Consider the following 19,842-nt stretch of genomic DNA (forward strand, 5'->3'; position numbering starts at 1 on the left):
CATCACAAGCCTAAGAGATTGGTATTATTAGAATCCCATTTAACAGATGAAGTAACTGAGGCATAAAAAGATAAAGTGACTTATTTGAGACTATACAGCCAGTTAGTGGCAAAGAAGCAATCCAACTCAATTTAGTTTTTAACTTCATTCACTACTGTATTAGTCCAAATTTTTAATCATATAGTATACTATATATTTTCTTTTCTTAAGTGAGAGAAGGGGAGATAGACAGACTCCCCCATGCACCCTAACCAGTATCCACCAGGCAACCCTGTCTGGAGCTGATGTTCAAATCAATTGAGCTATTTATAGCACCTGAGGTTGACAGCACTTGGACCAACCAAGCTATCCTCAGCACCCAGGGCCACACTCAAACCAGTCAAGCCACTGGCTGCAGGAGGGGAAGAGTAAAAGAAGGGGAGAGGAAAAGGAAAAGAAGCAGATGATCATTTTATACTTGTGCCTTGACCTGGAATCGAACCCTGGACATCCATACACTAGACCAACACTTTATCCATTGAACCAACCAGCCAGGGCTATATTTATTTATTTATTTACTTACTTACTTACTTACTTATTTGCTTATTTATTTATTTAAACAAAGGAGAGAGAAAGAGAGCAAAAGATAAACAGACAGAAAGGTAGAGAGATGAGAAGCATCTTATAGTTGCTGCACTTTAGTTGTTCATTGATTGCTTTCTCATATATGCCTTGACTAGGGGGCTCCAACTGAGCCAGTGACACCTTGCTTAAGCCAGCAACCTTTGGGCTTAAGCCAGCGACCTTTGGGCTGAAGCTAGCGACCATGGGGTCACGTCTATTATCCCACGCTCAAGCCAGAGACCCACGCTCAAGCCGGATGAGCTCACACTCAAGCCTGCAACCTCAGTGTTTCAAACCTGGGTCCTCAGTGTCCCAGGCCAACTCTCTGCCCACTGCACCACCACCTGGTGAAGAAGAGCTATATTTATTTTTAAAACTGCAAAACAATATCATATAATTTAATGTTCAAAGATATGCAAGTACAGTGTAGAATTGTAAAAGCATGAATCATTTATATTTATAATATAATTTACAATAATAATAAAATTTTATAATTTATAAATACTACATTCTAAATGTCTTATCTTATCCCTTACTCCTGATTCAAATCTCTCCCATGGAAAGAAACATGAGGTCATTGGCTGCAGTTGAAGACCTCATGATGTACTTCCTGCTTCAGTGCACTCCCCTAAGGCAGTGAGCAGCTATGGGCGGTAAAGCAGTCACTTCCAGCCTCAGTGTCACCGCAGCCATAGTAGAGCACTCTTTGATATGTCTGCGACTATAGCAGGGGTGTTTGAAGAGACTGAGAGTGGAAAGAGGTGGGGGTCAAGAAAGGAAAGCGAACACCACCCCTTCTCATATCCTGCTTCAATTCCACCTGTCCCCGCTTTTAGTGGATTTGTGCAGTCGAAGCCACCAGAGTTTGGGCTGCACCGCAGGTTCAGCCTACAATGTGGACACTTCAAAGGCTTCAAAGGCTGGGCACACAGTACTGTATCTGGAGTAAAATCGAAAAGTGTGGGATTTAGAAAAGTTTTTGGAGGGTGGTTCAAGGGCTTGAAGTGATTTCCACTTCAATCTACTGTAAGTGAGTGAACAAAAAAGAATAAAAAAAATAGGTCTTAGGAAGAAAAAAAAAATCATCTTTCTCCTTTGTTAATCCTATAGAAATATCAATCCTGAGAGTTTAGTGAGGTTTTTATAAAACCTGTTCCATTATCTGAGCCTGACTTTCAGCAGCGAAATTCAAGAGGCTCTACTTTTATGCTTTTCTACTCAGTCTCATTTTTTAAATAATTGATAGGTGAAAGAGAAAGAAAGGAAAATTTAATAGGAGGCTGCTCTGTGCCAAGTTGTAATGCCAGGTGCTTTCACCTATTTTTCTTCTATACTCGTAACAACCCCGTAAAGAAGTATGATTGGTTTCCATTAACAAATGACTAAACTGAGGCTTTGAGTGGCAACATCAACTTGCTTCACTTGAGCGCAGAGCTGAATTGACTCCAGTGTTTTGAAGCCCCAAAGCTCATGCCTTTCCACCATGCCATGAGGCTTTAGGATAATTGGATATGAACATGGCCTAACCTCAATAAGCCAAAAATATGATAATTACTCCTAGTTAAAAAAATACTGATTTTAAAATTCATACACAAGCCAAAAATGCTTTTTGGATCTCCTGAAAAACTCACTGGGGGTTGTGGTTGGATTTTTGGTTTCCTGTGATGTGCTTAGTGGTTTCATAAGGTTTTAACTAGTGCCCATCAGTAGTAATGGTGTGTGTTGCCATGGGGTTCTGGAGCTCTGAATCCATTCTCTGAAGGTTTTCTGGCATCTAGTGTTTGAGTTCTAAACAATTAGGAAAACTCGACATGGTTACAGTAAGAGACTTCCTAATTGAAAAATAGAAGGTTTTCAGAACCAGTGTCTGTATGAACTGCCCTGGTAAAATGAATATTGTTTAATTTTCATTTTAAATTAAAGACTTGGAACCCTGAGTAATGCAGAGGTTAATGATAAACTGAGCTGAGTGGAGACCCCTCTGAGAGCCATAGTGATATATTAAAACAAGAATTATTTGGTACACTGTGCTGTACTTCAACACTGGATTCTCAGCAGACTGCAAAATCGCTTCCTAGATAATGAAATTATAAAAGAATTTTTTAATTTCATGTTAGAACTTGAATTATAAATGATTAGGAAAAGAAACAGGGGAGAACACAATTTTCCAGCAAATTCCTCCTGTGGATTGACAAACTGGACAGACTTTCTGATGAGAAGATTTGTGAAAGGTGTTGTCAGAGGCAGCAGAAACACTTTAAATTTTCAAAACACAAATTCTGTTTAAAGGCAATGTGAATGCATTTAAGAGTCAAGGACATTTAAGGGCTGTGATTCAATAGCACTGAAAGGGTCATTTTCAAAGTTATGCTGGACAAACAATACACAATGTTCAGTAGCATGGATGCCTTATTAAAAAGAGGTATCAAACCAAGGGCAAGGTGCTCTTCCCCCAGAATGAGTACACAGGCCACACAAACACTGAAAAGATCACATTCACGTATCTATGGAAGCTGGTACTGAACAACCACATTTCTATGGAGGTAATGAGCTATGCCATTCCCCACAGACCTGCTTGCTTCCTCTGGATAGACTTGGGATTTGGTCAATATGAAATAATTATATTTTTTTATTTTATTTAGAAAATTAATTTTAACAGGGTGACATTGATCAAAAAGTTCAGGTGAACATTTCTATAGCATTTGAAGTGTTGATTATGTTGTATACCCATCACCCAATGTCAAATCATTTTCTGTCACCTTATATTTTTCTCTCTTTAGACCCTTCCCCCCCTCCCCATTGACTAAAGTCCCCTCCCCCATGTTCCCTTCCCCCTAGTAACCACTTCATTTTTATTTATGTCCATAAGCCTCAGTTTTATATTCCACCTATGTGTGAAATTATACAGTTCTTAGCTTTCTCTGATTTACTAGTACTTGTTTCACTCAGTAAAATGTTCTCAAAGTCCATCCATGTTGTCATAAATGTCACTATGTCATCATTTCTTATTGCTGAGTCGTATCCCATCCCATTGTATATATGTACTACATCTTCTTTATCCAGTCCTCTGTTGAGGGACACTGGTTGCTTCCATGTCTTGGCCACTATGAATAATGCTGCAATGAACATAGGGTGCATGTGTCTTTATGTCTCAATATTTTTGAGTTTTTAAAGTAGATACCCAGCAGGGGTATTACTGGGTCATGTGGAAATTCTATTCTATATGTTTTGAGAAACCGCCATAATTACTTCCATAATTGTTGTACTAATTTGCTTTCCCACCAGCAGAGAATGAGGGGTTTTTTTCCTCACAACCTCTCCAACAATTATTACCTGTCTTCTTGATAATAGCTAATCTCACTGGTGTGAGGTGATATCTCGTTGTAGTTTTGATTTGCATTTCTCAAAAAGCTAGCAAAGATGAACATCTTTTTATATATGTGTTGGCCATTTGTATGTCCCCATGGGTCCTTTACCTATGTTTTAATTGGATTGTTTGCTTGATTGTTGCTGAGCTTTGTGAGTTCTTTATATGTTTTAGATATTAACCCCTTATTGGAGCTGTGGTGTGCAAATATCATTTCCCATTTAGTTAGGTACCTATTTGTTTTGTTGTCAGTTTCTTTTGCTGTGCAGAGGCTTTTTAGTGTAATATAGTCCCATTCATTTATTTTTGCCTTTCTTCCCTTGCCTTTGGGGTCAAATTCATAAATTATTCTCTATGGCCAAGGTCTATGAGCTTAGTACATATGTTTTCTTCTATGTAATTTATAGTTTCAGGTCTTATATTTAGGTCTTTGATTCATTTTGAATTAATTTTGTGCAGGGGGACAAACTGTAGTCAAGTTTCATTCTTTTGCATGTGGCTTTCCAGTTTTCCCAGTACTGTTTATTGAATAGGCTTTCTTTTCTCTAGTGTATGTTTTTGGATCCTTTGTTGAAAATAATATGTGTGTGTGTGTGTGTGTGTGTATGTGTGTGTGTGTATATATATATATATATATATATATATATATATATATATATATATGGCATTATTTTATTTCTGGGCTCTCAATTCTGTTCCAATAGTCTGTATGCCTGTTTTTCTGCCAATACCATGCTCTTTGGACTATTGTGGCTCTGTAGTATAATTTGAAGTCAAGTAGTGTGATAACTTTGGCCTCATTCTTTTTCCTCAGGATTGCTTTGGCTATTCAGGGTTTTTTATGGTTCCAAACAAACCTGGTAAAATTTTTTCTACTTCTTTAAAACATGACATTGGGATTTTGATGGAGATTTCATTAAATGTATACATTGCTTTGGGTAATATGGCCATTTTAACAATGTCAATTCTTCCATTCCATTGTATCTTTTTTTAATTTCTTTCAAAAATGTTTTGTATTTTTCAGTATATAGGTCTTTCACATTCTTAGTTAAGTTTATTCCTAGGTACTTTTTTTTTGTTGTTGTTGTTGTTATAATTGTAAAAGAAATTGTTTTTGTTTTTTAGTTCATTTTCTGAAGTTGTATTATTGGCATATAGAAAAGGAGTAGACTTTTGTATGTTGATTTTGTATCCTGCGACTTTACTGTATTGGTTTATTGATTCTTATATTGTTTTGGTGGAATCTTTGGGGTTTTCTATATACAGGATCATTTCATCTGCAAAAAGTGATACCCTTACAATGTCCCTTGGACTAGGTCTATTTGGGTTGCAGTAACTCGGCATCCCATTTGCTTCTTGGATTCGACTCTAACTCTTCCTGTTATGATGCCTTTTATTTTTTTCTCTTGTCTGATTGCTATGGCTAAAACTTCCACCACTGTGTTAAATAAAAGTGGAGAGAGTGGGCAGCCTTGTCTTGTTCCTGATTTTAGAAGAAAAGCCTTCATTTTTTTTTCACCATTTAGTATGATATTAGCTGATTGTTTGTCATATATGGACTTTATAATGTTGAGGTACTTTCCTTCTATTCCGATTTTATTCCAGATGTTTTAAACATAAAGGGATGTTATATCTTATCAAATGCTTTCTTGCACCTATTGATAGAATCATATAATTTTTGTTTTTTGTTTTATTGATGTGGTATATTACATTGATCTATTTCTGTGGGTTGAACCATCCTTGTACTCCTGGAATGAATTCCACTTGATGGTATGTATTATTTTTTAATGTGTTGCTGCATTTGATTTGCTCGTATTTTGTTTAGGATTTTTGCATCTGTATTGATTACAGATATTGATCCATAGTTTGTGTGTGTGTGTGTGTGTGTGTGTGTGTGTGTTTTCCTTTCCAGGTTTAGGTATGAGGGTTAATTTTGGCATTATAAAATGTGTTGGGAGCATTGCTTCTTCTATTTTTTGGAAGATGTTGAGAAGAATAGGTATTAAATCATCTTTGAATGTTTGGTAGAATTCACTACTATAACCATCTCATCCTGGATTTTTGTTTTGGGGGAGGTTTCTCATAGTTGTTTCTATTTCTGCCATTCTTTCAGATCTATTTAAGTTTTCTACTTCTTTGTGACTCAGTCTAGGAAGATTGCGTAGTTCTAGAAATTGGTCCATTTCTTCTAGGTTGCTGAATTTGGTGGCACATAAACTTCAATAATATTCTACTATAATCTTTTTTTATTTATTTTTTTACAGAGACAGAGAGAGAGTCAGAGAGAAGGATAGATAGGGACAGACAGGAACAGAAAGAAATGAGAAGCATCAATCATTATTTTTTTGTAGCAACACCTTAGTTGTTCATTGATTGCTTTCTCATATGTGCCTTGACCATGAGGCTACAGCAGACCAAGTAACCCATTGCTAGAGCCAGCAACCTTGAGTCCAAGCTGGTGAGCTTTTGCTCAAACCAGATGAGCCTGTGCTCAAGCTGGCAACCTCGGGGTCTTGAACCTGGGTCCTCTGCATCCCAGTCCGATGCTCTATCCACTGCACCACCTCCTGGTCAGGGTCTACTATGATCTTCTGTATATCTATAATGTCTGTGGTAATTACTCCTCTTTCATTTTGATTTTGTTTATACAAGTTCTTCCTCTCTTTTCCTTAGTGCATCTAACCACTGATTTATCAATTTTTTTATCTTTTCAAAGAACCAGCCCTTTGTTTTATTATTTTTTTTATAGTTTTTTGTTTTCTATTTCATTTAGTTCTGCCCAAATTTTTACTATTTTCTTTCTTCTGCTGATTTTAGGTTGCTTTTGTTTTTCTTTCTCTAGTTCCTTATGGTGGGATGTTAGGTTGTTTACATGGGATCTCTCTTGATTTTTGATATAAGCCTATAATCATATACACTTCCCTTTTATTACTACTTTCACTGCACCCCAGTAATTTTGATATGTCATGTCCTTTTCAATTTTCTGTATATATCTTTTGATCTCTGCTTTTATTTCGTCTTTGACCAAGTCATTTTATAAAAGTATATTGTTTAATTTCCAGTTTTGTGGAATTCTTTACTTTTTTTTTACAGTTGTATTCTAATTTCAAAGGCTTATGGTAAGAAAATATGCTTGGTATAATTTCAGTCTTTCTGAATTTGTTGATGTTAGTTTTGTGGCCCAACACAAGATCTATCCTTGAGAATGTTCCATGCACAATGGAGAAGAATGTATAATTTGACATTTTGGAATGAAATGTCCTGTAAATGTCTATTATGTTTATTTGGTCCAGTATGTCAGTTAAGGTCAATATTTTTTTATTAATTCTGTTTGGATGATTTATTTAATAAACTGTCAATGGTGCATTGAAATCCCCAAGTATGACTGTGATTTTGTCAGCTTAAATTTTTAGATCAGTTAGTAGATGTCTTATATACTCGGGTGTCCCCTGGTTCAGTGCATATATATTAAGAAGTGTTATGTCTTCTTCATGCAATCCCCCTTTATCATTATGAAAGATCCATCTTTGTCTCTGGTAACCTTCATTGTCTTGATGTCAGTGTTGTCAGATATGACTATGGCTACACATGCTTTTCTTTGGATATTATTTGCTTGGAAAATCGTTTTTCAACCTTTCACTTTGAGTTTACTTTTGTCCTTGCAGCTTAGATATATCTCTTGAAAGCAGTATATTATTTGACTTTGGTTTTTTATTCTATCTGCCACTTTGTGTTTTTTTACTGGTGAGTTCAGTCGATTTACATTTAGGGTAATTATTGACTTTTAAGGATTTTCTATAACCATTTTATTTTTTGTTTTCAGACAGCTCTGTGTCTTTTGGTTCTTTCTTTTTTTGTTACTGTAAGTTGTTTTTCTTTTGTTGTATTCCATATTCCTTTCCCCTGTTTCTTCTTTTATAAGTTGTGTTTTCAGTAGCAGCTTTTTTTGTGGGTCGTTATCATTAGGTTAAGAAAAAAAGTCCATATGTACAAAGTCTTTGCCATATGAGTGCTTGTGCACTTCGTTCTCCTTTTCTACTGCAGATCTTTATCTTCTCCTCTTTTATGTTATTGTTCTCACAGATTATCCTTGTTTTTATTGTGACCTTGTTGAAACTTTTACTTGTAGTTTTGATTTGTTTTTTTCTTTGTGTCTGGTCTAATATACCTCCTTGAGTATTTCTGCTTTGGGGATTTTCTGGTGATAAATTCCCTCAGCTTCTATATGTCTGTAAAAATCTTCATTTTTCCTTCATATGTGAAGGATGACTTTGATGGATATAGTATTCTTGGTTCATAATTTCTCTCGTTCACTGCATTGAATGTTTGGGCCCACTCTCTCCTGACTTGTAGAGTGTCTGCTGAGAAGTCTGATGATAGACTAATGGGCTTTCCTTTATACATTATATTCTTCTTTTCTTTAGCTGCCTTGTGGATTCTGTCTGTGTCATTGATTTTTGATAATTTTGTTATGATGTGCCTTGGTCTAGGTCTGTTTGGGTTGAGGTAATTCAGCATTCTCTTCATTTCTTGGATTCGAGGTTTTAACTCCAACCATAAGCTTGGGTAATTCTCATTAATTATAGTGGTACCTTGAGATATGAATTTAATTTGTTCTGTAACCAATCTCGTAAGTCAGTCAACTTGTATATCAAACTGCTAATCCTGGACCTGTGCACTAACACACCAAGTAGCGGCAGCTTCCTGAATCACAACTCATATCTCAGAATTTCTCTCGGATCTCGAACAAAAATACTGACCAAGTCTCAGCTCATATCTTAAAAAAAAAATTGTATATTGGTCTGTTCATATCTCAAGGTACGAATAAGCTCTCCATTTCCTTCTCTCTCTCTTATTCTTCTAATATACCTATTATTCTTATATTGCTCTTTCTGGTGGAGTCATATAGTTTTTGTAGAACTCTCAGTTTTTTTTAAATCGTGAGCCTCTCTCCTCTTCTCTCTGTAGCATCTCTAGTTGCCAGTCCTCTATGTTACTGGTTTTTTCCTCTATATGGCTTGCTCTATTAGCCAAACTTGCTACCTAAGTCTTCAGTTCCCATATTGAGTTCTTCAACTCTGTTTTTTAAAGTTTCAATCTCCTTGGTGAGTTGTTTGTTTTGTTCATTAATTTGTTTTTCTGAGCTCATTAAGTTGCCTATTGGTGTCTTCTTGCATCTTGTTGAGTATTTTCAGAACTTCAATTTTCAATTCTCTTTTTTTTTAATTTTTTTTTAAAATTGTATTTATTCATTTTAGAGAGGAGAGACAGAGACAGAGAGAAAGAGAGAGAGAGAGAGAGGAGAGAGACAAGGGGAAGGAGCAGGAAGCATCAACTCCCATATGTGCCTTGACCAGGCAAGCCCAGGGCTTCGAACTGGCGACCTCAGCATTTCCAGGTCAACGCTTTATCCACTGCGCCACCACAGGTCAGGCTCAATTCTCTTTTAACTCCAAGACTTCTATGTGATGAGATTTTTTTTTCTGGATATTTTACATTTTCTTTCTGAAAAACATCTTTGTCTTGTGTAGTCATGGTATTCAGTTCCTTCTTCCTTGATGGCATTTGAGAGTGGTATTGTTACGCACCCTATCAAAAAAGAAAACCACTAAATGAAAACAACTAAAAGAATTGAAAAATTAAAAAACTACTATGAAATATATAAAAAATTAACAATTATTACAAATAATAAAGAAAAACCACAAGAAAAATCAAAAGCAAAAAAAATCAAAAACAAAACACCCAATTAAGAATAAAAATTTTAGTTTTGTGAGGTTTCTTCCAGTAGGTGTTGCTGTATTACAACTCTTAGCTCTGTGAAGTTCCTGGGCTGTCCACTGAGATATTGTTGTCACAGTAATGTACTCAGCACCACAGTCACATTGGTAAGTGGGAGTGTTGTGAGGGCTTTACGGTTCTAACAATGGTGATTTCAAATTTCAGGTGTTCTTTCTCCTGTCTCAACAGACCTGGTGACCAGACATGCAGCACCTCTGTTCTTCAGGAGAAAGAATGGCTATGGAGAGCTAGCTGTGAGATTTGTCTTTGTCACTCTTCACACTGCAAGGTGAGGGAGATGAGATCTGGGATGCTGGGGAATGCACATTAGTTTTATCTGTCTCTGCTGAGGGTGGGCCACAGGCAGACTGTGGGAACATTGGCCATGGCCCCCCACTCTGACCACTTTATTTTATCTCCCCTTCTGCCCCTTTATTGCACCACCCATTCTAGGAGAAGAGATCCAGTCATTCTTAGTTTCCCTCTCCATACCCCTCAGACAAAACCCAGAGAGCCTGAGCTTCTCTTCTTCCCATAGTTCAGTAGAGAAAACAAAAAACCCAGTCACACCAGGTTTGTCTTCTCTCCTCTGCACATCCCACCCCAATTGCATTTCATCTTGTACCCCACTTTTTACCCCATCCCACCTTTAGTTAATTTGGTGTGTGGCTATTTCAGGTGCGTCTGTGAGCCCAGCTGGTGTTTCTTCACTGCATTACAGTTGTTCAATTTGTTGAAATTTCAAGGGGAGAGATCAGGAGTATCTCTCATGCTTCCATTACTCTTATGTCATGAAATAACATATAATAAAGTTTTCCCATGTTAATGAAGCAAAAGGAATTTCCTCAAAAGCCTAAGGCAATAGAAGCCAATCTTATAGTAGAAGAATTTTAAGTGTTGCTATCTAATGGTTGGAATCTTCCCTGTCTTGTACTTGGAATTCATTTATTTCCACATCTCAACACATCTACTTTTTGAGAAAAGTAGATGCCCTCCTAGTGACTTGTTACACCAGAAAGAGGCATCAAACCCCTTCTGGTGGGTTGTCAAGATTCTCACTGGTGCTTGGGGAGAAGTACCTGCTGAAACCCCATGCTGACTCCAGCCTGTCTTCAATGTCTTCTCCAACAACAGGACAGAAGACAGCATTCAGGGTGTCAAACATGTTTCATCAAATTGTCCTTAACAGTGGTGACATCAGAGAAATGACACCGTGAGGGGTGCTCCTAATATCTCCCCTTGGAATTTTAACAAATTCAATAACTAAAGACAGAGAGAAAATCTCAGGCACACCTGAAGTATACACACACCAGACAAAGGTATGATTGGGTGAAAAGGTGGCTGAATATATAATCCACTCTGAAAAAATTAAGATGGAGAACAAAGTATTCCACTTTCCTCACTGATCTGAGGAAGAAATGCTTTTGTCTGGAACAGAGCAAAGTGGAGGGTTTGGTGCAGAGGGAAGAAACTGGGTTAGAGTGGGAGATCAAGCAGAGGAGAGAATGTACTGGTTCTGCTTGAGATTGAAGACACAGGGTGAGCACAGGCGGCAGGCTCCGACAAAGGTTGCCAATGTGGGGTGCTCATGGGAGCCAGCACCAATGCCAGAAGCTTTGTTCGCTCCCAGCTCTGAGATCATGGTTGGTGTGCAAGTGGCACCACATGGCACCTCTGTCTTGGGCATGCACGCTTGTGGGCTAGAGGGTTTAATCCGAGATTACCAGTGGTGGACATCTGTGTGAGCTGTTGGCAGCACCTTTGTATTCCCAGTGCTGCAACCACCAGCATGGGATGTATGTAAGGGCCAGGATCCCTAGGCCTAAGACTGTCTAGGCAGGGTGCCTCCACAGGCCAATACAGGTTCAAAGCTCATTCCTGCATTCCTGGCTCTGACTGAGATCACAGGCGCTGTGCACCTAAGTGGGCGGGAGCAGACCTCCGTGTATACTGCTGAAGTCATGGGGGCTCATGCATGTGGCTTGCTGCAGGCTACCAAACACAAGTGAGAAGCCTCTGGAGATTAGACCCATGGAGCACTGAGGCATACTAGACATGCCTGGGGACCCTTAGAAAGGCATTTTATCTGCAACTGGCTCCCAGCATGCAGCAAATTGAGACGTGCTAGACCTGTCCACCAGGCCTTAGAGAGGCACTAGATCTGCAATCGGCTCCCAGCTCTGCCTGCTCTTGCTTGCAGCTCTGGTTGGCACAGCCTTACCCAGAACTGTGCTTTGAATGGTACTGGAGAAAGAACCCGGCTGCACTTAGAGCCTTTTGCTCTGCAAGCAGTGGCTGGGGCGAACCTCACAACTAAGTCCCCAGGCTGTTGGCTCAGGTGGGAGAAATGTGGAGAGAGGCACCTGGAAAACAGATACTCCCATTGTCAGAGCCTCTAAATTCTAACAAGCCCCACCTACCAACAAGACTGAAGCCCAGCCTATGTCATTGCCACAGTGACACAAAGGCAAACCTCTGCTCAAGATCCCCACAGGGGCAAAACCTGTAGTACAGCACCACCTGCCCCAAAAAAGGAAGAAGTTACCTCTCAAAACTGAAGAAAATTACATTTTTTTATAACTTTCTTTTTCCATTTTGGTCATTTTATCTTCTTTCTTTTTTATTTTTTCCTTTTCCTTTTGAACTTTATTATTTATAGTTGTTACATTTTCATTCTTGTTTTTTTATGAGAGTTTCATTTCAAAAACCTATACATTTTTTTCCTCTATTTCTCTGATTTGATCATCATTTATCAACAAATTATTTTATTTTGAATTTGTATTTTTCTTTGTGGCATTTTGTGTGTTTTTTACTTCATTTTTTATATCTAGTCATTTTTTCTCAGTTCCTGTTCCCTGTTCTCTGTAGTTTTTATTCTACATATTATAGAATTTTCATTTTTTCACTGTATCTTTTCAATTTTTATTCTAGTTTTTAATTATCTCTTATTAGCATTATTAACAATACTACTCTTAATGCCATTAAGAAAAAAAATCAAATATCATGGATACAAAACACAGAGATGTAGCTCAGATATATGATAAAAAATCTCTAGAAAAATATTTCAATTGCTTGGAAACCTTGGATTCAAATGACAGAGAATTAAAAATTGAAGTCCTAAAAATACTTAGGGATACAAGAAAACACAGAAAGGCAATTTAGAGAGCTCAAAAAACAATTTAATGAACAAAAAGAATACTTCACCAAGGAAATTGAAACTATGAAAAGGAATCAAACAGAGATGAAAAACTCAATACATGAACTGAAAAATGAGGTAACAAGATTAGCTAATGAAATAGGCCAAATAGAGGAGATAATTAGCGACATAGAAGACAGGCAACTAGAGATACTACAGAAAGAAGAGGAGAGAGACTCACAAATTAAAAAAAATTGAGAAAGCCCTATAGGAATTGTCTGACTCCATCAGAAAGAGCAACATAAGAATAATGGGTATAACAGAAGGAGGAGAGAGAGAAAATGAAATGGAGAACATATTCAAACAAATAATTGATGAGAACTTTCCAATCCTGTTGAAAGAATTAGAGCCTCAAATCCAAGAAGCAAACAAAACACTGAGTTACCTTAACCCAAACAGACCAACTCCAAGACACATTATAATGAAATGATCATAAACCGGACAAAAAAAAATCTTCAAGGCAGCCAAGGTAAAGAAGAATACAACATATAATGGATAGCCCATTAGACTATCATCAGATTTCTCAGCAGAAACTCTACAAGCCAGAAGAGAGTGGACCCCAGTAATTAAAGTACTGAAAGAGAGGAATGTCCAGCCAAGAATACTATATCTATCAAAGCTATCCTTCAAATACGAAGGGAAAATAAAAACATTTATAGACATAGAAATGATGAGGGAATTTATCACCAGAAATCCCCCACTTCAAGAAATATTAAAGGGGGTTATTTGACCAGATACAAAGAACAAAACAGACAAAGTTACAAGTAAAACTCCAACAAGATCACAATAAAAACAAGATTAATCTGTGACAAGAAATACAAAAAAAAAGGAGAGGACAAAGATTAACAATAGCAAAAGAGAATGGAGTTCAGAAGCACTCATGAGATAATGTACTACAATGAATATGATATATGATATATATCCTTTTTATTACCTAACAGTAACCACCCCTAAAAAAACCACTACAGAAACACATGATTAAAAAAAAAAAGAAACAGAGGAAAGTATGGAATACAACCAAACAAAAACAAATGACAGAAAAACAAAAGAGAATAACCAAGCAAGATACAGAACTATAGAAAGCAATATATTAAATGGCAATAGGAATCCCTCAAGTGTCAATAATTACATTAAATGTAAATGCATTGAACTCACCAATAAAAAGATACAGAGTAGCAGAATGGATCAAAAAAGAAAATCCAACTGTATGCTGCCTTCAAAAAAACACATCTGAGCTAAAAGGATAAAAACAAATTCAAAGTAAAAGGTTGGAAAATGATTCTTCAAGCAAATTACAACCAAAAAAAAGCAGGTGTAGCCATACTCATATCTAACAATGCTGACTACAAGACAGCAAAGATAATCAGAGACAAAGACGGTCATTTCATAATGAGAAAGGAGACATTGAGTCAAGAAGACAACAATTCTCTATATATATGCACCAAACCAAGGACAACCAAAGTATATAAGACATCAACTAACTAATCTAAAAATAAAAACTGACAAAAATACAGTCATACTTGGAGACCTCAATACACCATTGACAGCTTTAGATTCTTCATCCAAACAGAAAATCAATAAAGAAATATTGGCCTTAAACGAAACACTAGAACAATTGAATATGGTAGACATCTACAGGACATTTCATCCCAAAATGTCAGAGTATACATTTTTCTCCAGTGTACATGAAACATTCTAAAGAATTAACCATGTGTTGGGCCACAAAACTAACCTCAACAAATTCAGAAAGATTGAAATTATACCAAGTATATTGTCTGACCATAGAGTTTTGAAACTAGAATTCAACTGCAAAAAAGAAATAAACAAACCCACAAAAATGTGAAAATTAAACATCATACTTCTAAAAAAATGTGTGGGTCAAAGAAGAAATGAAAGCAGAGATCAAAAGAGATATACAGACAAACAAAAATGACAATACAACATATCAGAATCTCTGGGATGCAGCATAAGAGGGAAGTTCATATCACTACAGGCTTATATAAAAAATACAAGAGAGAGCCCAAGTAAACAACTTAACATCACATTTTAAGGAACTAGAAAAAGAAGAACAAAGGCAACCCAAAACCAGCAGAAGAAAAGAAATAATAAAAATTAGGGCAGAAATAAATAAAATAGAGAACAGAAAAACTATAGAAAAAAACAATAAAACAGGATCTGGTTCTTTGAAAAGATCAACCAAATTGACAAACCTTTGGTATGATTCACTAAGGAAAAAAGAGAAAGGACTCATATAAACAAAATCCAAAATGAAAGAGGAGAAATCACCACAGATATTATAGATATACAAAGAATTATTGTAGAATACTATGGAAAACTATATTCCACCTAATTTAACAATCTAGAAGAAATGGATAAATTTCTAGAACAATACAATCTTCCTAGACTGAGTCACAAAGAAGTAGCTAGCTTAAACAGACCCATAAGCAGTGAGGAAATAAAAACAACTATCAAAAATCTCCCAAAAAATAAAAGTCCAGGGCCAGACAGCTATACTAGTGAATTCTATCAAACATTCAAAGGATATTTGGTTCCTATTCTACTCAAAGTCTTCCAAAAAATTGAAGAAAAAGCAATACTTCCAAACAAATTTTATGAGGTCAACAGAACATTCATACCAAAACCTGGCAAGGACAATACACACACACACACACAAAAAAACAAAACTACAGACCAATATCACTAATGAATACAGATGCTAAAGCCCTAAACAAAATACTAGCAAATTGAATACAACAACACATTAAAAAATAATTCATCATGATCAAGTCGGATTCATCCCAAAATCATGAGGATGGCTCAATATACATAAAACAGTTAACATAATACACCATATCAACAAAACAAAGAACAAAAATTATATGATCTTATCAACAGATGCAAAAAAGGCATTCAATAAAATGCAATATCATTTTATGTTTAAAACACTCAAGAAAACAGCTATAGAAGGAAAATATCTCAACATAATAAAGGCCATTGATGACAAATCATCAGCTAACATATTAAATGGCAAAAAACTGAAAATGTTTCCTCTATAATCAGGAACAAGACAAGGTTGCCCACTCCCTCCACTCTTATTCAACATAGTGCTGGAAGTTCTAGCCAGAGCAATCAGACAAAAGAACAAAATAGAAGGCATTCATATTGAGAAAGAAAGAGTAAAGGTTTCACTTTTTGCAGATGATATGATCTTGTACATAGACTATTAGAAATCATAAACCAAAACAGTAAGGTCAGAGGATATAAAATTAATATATAGAAGTCTATTGTCTTCCTATATGCCAACAATGAAACATCAGAAAATAAACTAAAAAAAAAATCTCTTTTATGGTTGCAACAAAAAAATGAAATACCTAGGAATAAATATAACAAAAAATGTAAAGGACCCATATAATGAAAACTACAGAGCATTGTTAAAGGAAATAGAAAAAAATACAGTGAAATAAAAAAATATTCCTGTTCTTGTATAGGAAAAATAAATATAGTCAAAATGACCATATAACTCAAAGCAATAAACAAATTTAATGCAATTCCCATCAAAATTCCAATGTCATTTTTTAAAGAAATGACAAAAAATATCATGAGGTTTATAAGGAACTATAAAAAAAACCTGAATAGCCAAATTAATCCTAAGAAAATAGAATGAAGTTGAGGGCATTACAATACCTAACATCAAATTTATTATATAGCCACAATAATCAAAACAGCATGGTATTGGCTGAAAAATAGACACTCAGACCATTGAAATAGAATAGGAGCCCAGAAATAAAATCACATATATATGGTCAAATCATCTTTGATAAAGGAGCAAAAAACACACAATGAAGAAAAGAAAGCCTCTTTAATAAATGGTGCTGGGAAAACTGGAAAGCCACATGCAAAAGAATAAAACTCGACTACAGTTTGTCTCCTTGCACCAAAATTAATTCAAAATGGATCAAAGACCTAAATATAAGACCTGAAACAATAAATTACATGGAAGAAAACATAGGTGCTAAACTCATGGACCTTGGCCATAAAGAACATTTTATAAATTTGATTCGAAAGGCAAGGGAAGTGAAGGCAAAGATAAATGGATGGGACTTCATCAAACTAAGAAGCTTCTGCACAGCAAAAGAAACTGACAACAATACAAACAGACAGCCAACTAAGTGGGAGATGATATTTTCAAACAGCAGCTGAGATAAGGGCTTAATATCCAAAATATACAAAGAACTCACAAAACTTAACAACAAACAAACAAACAATCCAATAAAAACTGGGAAGAGAATATGAACAGATACTTCTCCCAGAAAGAAATACAAATGGCCAAAAGATATATGAAAAGATGCTCATCTTCATTAGCTATTAGAAAAATGCAAATCAAAACTATAATGAGATACCACCTCACACCTGTTAGATTAGCTATTATCAATAAGACAGGTAATAACAAGTGTTGGAGACGTTGTGGAGAAAAAGGAACCCTCATTCACTGTTGGTGGAAATGTAAAGTAATACAACCACTATGGAAGAAAGTATTGTGGCTTCTCAAAAATTAAGAATAGAACTACCATTGACCCAGCAATCCCTCTACTGGGTATATACCCCCAAAACTCAAAAACATTGGTACGTAAAGACACATGCAGCCCCATGTTCATCGCAGCATTGTTCACAGTGGCCAAGACATGGAAACAACCAAAAAGCCCTTCAATAGAAGATTGGGTAAAGAAGATGTTGTACATATATACTATGGAATACTACTACTCAGCCATAAGAAATGATGATATAGGATCAGTTATGACAATATGGATGGATCTTGATAACATTATATTGAGTGAAATAAGTAAATAAGAAAAAACTAAGAACTGTATGATTCCATTCATAGGTGGGACACAAAACTGAGACTCATAGACATGGATAAGAGTGCAGTGGTTACGAGGGGGATGGTAAGGGAGGAGAGGGAAGGACTGAGGGGAGGTGAGGGACATAAAGAAAACCAAATAAAAGGTAACGGAGGACAATTTGACTTTGGGTGATGGATATGCAACATAATCAAATGTCAAAATGATCTGGAGATGTTTTCTCTGAATCTATGTACTCCAATTGTTCAATGTCACCCCATTTAAATTGTCTAAATAAAATTTTAAAAATGTCCTAAATACTTATTAAAGTAAAACAATATGGGTCATAAATAAACATAATTGCTAAATAATATATTATTGAAATATTATAACATAATATCATGAATATATTGAAACACACCTAATGTTTCCTTTGAGGAAAACATACACACATACCCATTTATATATGTGTGTGTTTTTGTATGTATGAATATACCTATATGTGCATTTGTATGCATAATAAAAGCTTTGAAAAGTATTTGAAGAGGCAAAGCAGCAAGATAGTAAATGAACTTTCTTTGACATGGGTGTTTTTTCATTTATTAGCCTAAAGAGAAGCATTGTGCAAAATAATAGATAGCAATTTGTCTAGAAAACAAATTTACAGCTGAGTTTTCTCATTGTAAAACTGACTTGAAATGCCTCACATAAATCTGCTTAAAGCCAAAACATGCCCTAGACCAGGAACATGGAGATAAAACAAGAGTAATGCATGTGGCTTCATGTTGGCAAAGGGGCCTGCCCTAGAGCACATGTTTCAATATCAGCATTGTAATCATGTCTTTAAAATCAGTGACTTTATTTAAATCCAATTTCAGTTTCTAAGCACTTTTAATGTTCCCTTATGTGATGTCAATCCACTGGAAATTTGCAGCAAAATAACTCTCATGCTTACGGTTATTTCCGGTTGCTTTGGAGCTGATGGAGGACAGTGTATCACAGTGAAAAGCCCACATTTCCCAAAGCATGAGGAGTGATTCTTATGAAAAAGGCAAAAGCTAGGCAAAGGTACAGGTGTCCCAAAACTACGGCCCCTAAGGCCATTTATCCACCCCCTGCTGCACTTCCGGAAGGGGCACCTCTTTCATTGGTGGTGAGAGGAGCACTGTATGTGGCGACCCTACAATGATCTGAGAGACAGTGAACTGGCCCCCAGTGTAAAAAGATTGGGGAACCCTGGAATAGTTTGGCTCTGGAGCCAGAGCAATTTCAGCCCTACCACCTAAGACCTGTGTTACTCAACCTTGCTAAACTGCAATTTCCTTACCTCTAAAACAGTGACAGTAATAGAGCACTTTTCATGGGCTGTGAGGAGAAAATGAGTCAACAGTGCCTGTAAATCTCTCAGCTTCCTAGTAACCCAGCATACAGTAGGAATGCAATGCTCAGTTCTGGCTATTGTTTTCACCATTATTTTCATTATTACATTAGATGAATATAATAATTTTGGAACATACATAAACTCATAGCACCTAGTTAATTGACTAGATAAAAAATAAAAAGCACGTTAATGGTGAAATAATCTAAAAAAAACTCTTTGTTTCATTCTCACTGTATTTGCCCTTTTCCTGGTCAGAAAATGCTTTTGTGTGTGCTGTGTTCTAGTGTTGAGCACAGAACTCAGCTACAAACATCCCTTGACCACTCCCTGGCTTTCAGCTTCAGAAGCTTAAACTCATAGAAGTCTTTTCAAAGCTTTTTCAAGATCAGGCAAAAAACTGAGAATAGTAGAATCCATGTCCTTTTGCTTGAAGTGGTATCAGGACCTCAGAAAGTAATTGTTCAAGGTTCCAGGGCTCAGCAAAGATTCCCAGAACCAAGCTCAGCCTGGAACAAGCAGAAGTACCATCTTTAAGAGTCATGAGGATATCAGATTGACCAAAACTAAAGGGCTGCCTCAAACATGTTGCTACTTATAAAATTCTGGTCTCTCTTATCAATCTATTCAGAAAGGGATACCCAGTAACAAATGGACTGAATTCCTCATCACTCTGGTGTGG

The sequence above is a fragment of the Saccopteryx leptura genome, chromosome 1 (genome assembly GCF_036850995.1).
Source record: "Saccopteryx leptura isolate mSacLep1 chromosome 1, mSacLep1_pri_phased_curated, whole genome shotgun sequence".
Taxonomy (NCBI): Eukaryota; Metazoa; Chordata; class Mammalia; order Chiroptera; family Emballonuridae; genus Saccopteryx; species Saccopteryx leptura.